Here is a 2,981-nt window from a genome sequence, read left to right on the forward strand (position 1 = left end):
TTCTTTTTCTTTTATTTTTTTTTAGGTACAGTGTTCTTTATTAATGGTACACAAGGTTGGGCTCTCTAAGCCCTTCCCCTTCTTCAGGGGGTCTGGGTGGAAACTATAGAGGATGAGAGATTCTCAGTGTGTTGGGGATGGAGTTGGGACTCCCCAGCAGCCAAGGGTTTCTCTCTTCCTCTAGTGCTAGTGCTTGGGCTGGTAGTCCAGGAGGCTCTTATTCCTTGGAGGCCATGTGGACCATAAGGTCCACCACCCTGTTGCTGTAGCCAAATTCATTATCATACCAGGAAATGAGCTTAACAAAGTGGTCATTCAGGGCAATGCCAGCCCCAGCATCAAAGGTGGAAGAGTAGGTGTCACTGTTAAAGTCACAGGAGACAACCTGGCCTTCAGTGTAGCCCAGGATGCCCTTTAGGGGACCCTCTGATGCCTGTTTCACCACCTTCTTGATGTCATCATATTTGGCGGCTTTCTCCAAACGGCAGATCAGGTCCACAATGGACACATTGGGGGTGGGGACATGTAAGGCCATGCCAGTGAGCTTCCCATTCAGCTCAGGGATGACCTTGCCCACAGCCTTGGCAGCTCCAGTAGATACAGGGATGATGTTCTGGGCAGTCCCATGGTCATCACACCACAGTTTCCCAGAGGGGCCATCCACAGTCTTCTGAGTGGCAGTGATGGCATGGACCGTGGTCATGAGTCCTTCCACAATGCCAAAGTTGTCATTGATGACCTTGGCCAGGGGGCAAGCAGTTGGTGGTGCAGGAGGCATTGCTGACAATCTTGAGGGAGTTGTCATACTTCACATGGTTCACACCCATCACAAACATGGGGGCATTGGCAGAAGGGGCAGAGATGATCACCCTTTTGGCACCACCCTTCAAGTGATCCCCAGCCTTCTCCATGGTTGTGAAAACGCCGGTAGACTCTACAACATATTCAGCACCAGCATACCCCACTTGATGTTGGTGGGATCTTGTTCCTGGAAGATAGTGATGTGCTTCCCATTGATGACAAGCTTCCCATTCTCAGCCTTGACGGTACCATGGAACTTGCCATGGGTGGAATCATACTGGAACATGTAGATCATGTAGTTGAGGTCAATGAAGGGGTCATTCATGGCAACAACATCTACTTTGCCAGAGTTAAAAGCAGCCCTGGTGACCAGGTGTCCAATATGGCCAGATCCATTTACTCCGACCTTCACCATCGTGTCTCATGGAAGCAGTTGGGACTGCACAAGAGGGTGCAGTTGTCTGTCGAATGGGGAGGAGCAGAGAGCCTAGAGAGATTTCTTTTGCTCTGTCATAGCACAGTCTACATTACAAGCTCACAAGATGCCCATAAAGTGATAAACTGAAGTAAATAATTAACTCATGATTCCGTTGTTTAAAGACACTGGATTTAAAAAAAAAAAAAAAAGTAGTGGAAACCACCCAAACATCCATCAACAGATGAATGGATAAACAAAATTTGGTACATACGTATGTACAAGGGAATAAATAGTATTCAGCCATAAGGAGAAATGGAGTCCTAACATACATCACAACATGGATGAACCCTGAAAACATTGTGCTGTCAAATAAGTTAGACAAAAAAGGGACAAACACTGTATAATCCCACTTATATGAAATACCTATAATAGACAAATGCATAGAGAGAAACGGTTATCAGTGGTTTCCTGGGCCTGGGGGAGGCAAGAGTTATTGCTGGTGGGGCCCTGAGTTTGTTTGGGGTGATGAAAAACTTTTGGAAATGGGTAGTGTGATGGTAGCACAACATGGTGAATGTAATTAATGTCACTGAATTGTACATTTAAAAATAGTTAAAATGGCAAACTTTTTGTTACATATATTCCATTACAATAAAATTAAAATAGAAACTCAGTGAGATCAAAAAAAAAAAAAAAAAGGAAAGAAGGAATGAGAATTAAAAGAGCAAAACTCTTGAAATGTGGTTAACACCAAATAATCTGCAAATTTCCTACTCTCTTTTGCCTATCCCTGTGGAACTCAGGTCCACAAAATTGAGCTAGTGGCAGCTTCTTGCCAAGGCATAAATTCCTGCATTGGTCACCTGTCAGCATCCTCTCACATCGAGATACCTGTAAAGTTTAAGCAAAACAGACTTAGTAGATGCATTTCATAAATTGACACACCAGCTCCCCATCTCCTGCCCACCAGAACAAGAGGTAAATAACACTGTGACATAGTTCCCCAGTGAAGTTCTGGATTCCATTTTCAGTGGGCTTTTTATCTTGTTTTCTAACTGTGCTTTCTCAGAACCTGCTTGCCCAGTTGTGGTTTCTCCTTCCTACCACACCCACCCCAAGCCTGTCCCCACATTGAGGATTATTCCTCAGCTGTGGCTTGACTGGGGGTAAAGAGTATTTTAACTTCTTAGGGGTAGTTCCTGCTTTGGATCACTATATCAGATCCTCAGAAAAGACAAAGCTAAAGCTGCCCTTTTTCTGTTACTTTATTTTTTGAAGTTTAAATGAAGTTTACTAATTTTGGACAAAAAAAAGGGGGAGAGGAGGAATATCAGCGTCATGTTTAACTAGATGAGATAACATTTCAGTGGAGTTTACTGCCATAAAGAATTACACCAATGCATTTCAAACCACATTGTGCACTGCTCCATGTCTCCCTTTCCTAAGCAGAGAAAGAGCTCTGTCTGCTGCCTTTCCCACACCTACGTGATAAGCACCATGAGCTCTAAGGAGCTAAACTAGTTTAGTCTTCTCTACATTTCTTCAAATGTTCTGATCATAAGAGAGTTTTACAAAGAAGGTATTAATGATGACATAAACATTATTTTCATGAGGAGAGCTCAATAAACTTACATGTTTCTGCCGCTTTTATTTAAGTATTCCTAAGCCTAAGGCACTTGACTGCTAACCAGAAGGCTGGAGGTTCAAATCCACCAGCCACTCCTTGGAAGGAAGATGGGGCAATCTACTTCCGTAGTGATAC

General features: G+C 43.6%; 1 pseudogene; it reads right to left on the reverse strand.

Annotated features, from left to right (window-relative positions):
- Positions 1 to 217: 217 nt before the first annotated feature.
- On the reverse strand, positions 218 to 1,216 carry LOC103195295 (annotated as a pseudogene).
- Positions 1,217 to 2,981: the final 1,765 nt, after the last annotated feature.

The sequence above is a fragment of the Orycteropus afer genome, unplaced genomic scaffold (assembly GCF_000298275.1).
Source record: "Orycteropus afer afer isolate SDZICR_OR568_19922 unplaced genomic scaffold, OryAfe1.0 scaffold00005, whole genome shotgun sequence".
NCBI lineage: Eukaryota > Metazoa > Chordata > Mammalia > Tubulidentata > Orycteropodidae > Orycteropus > Orycteropus afer.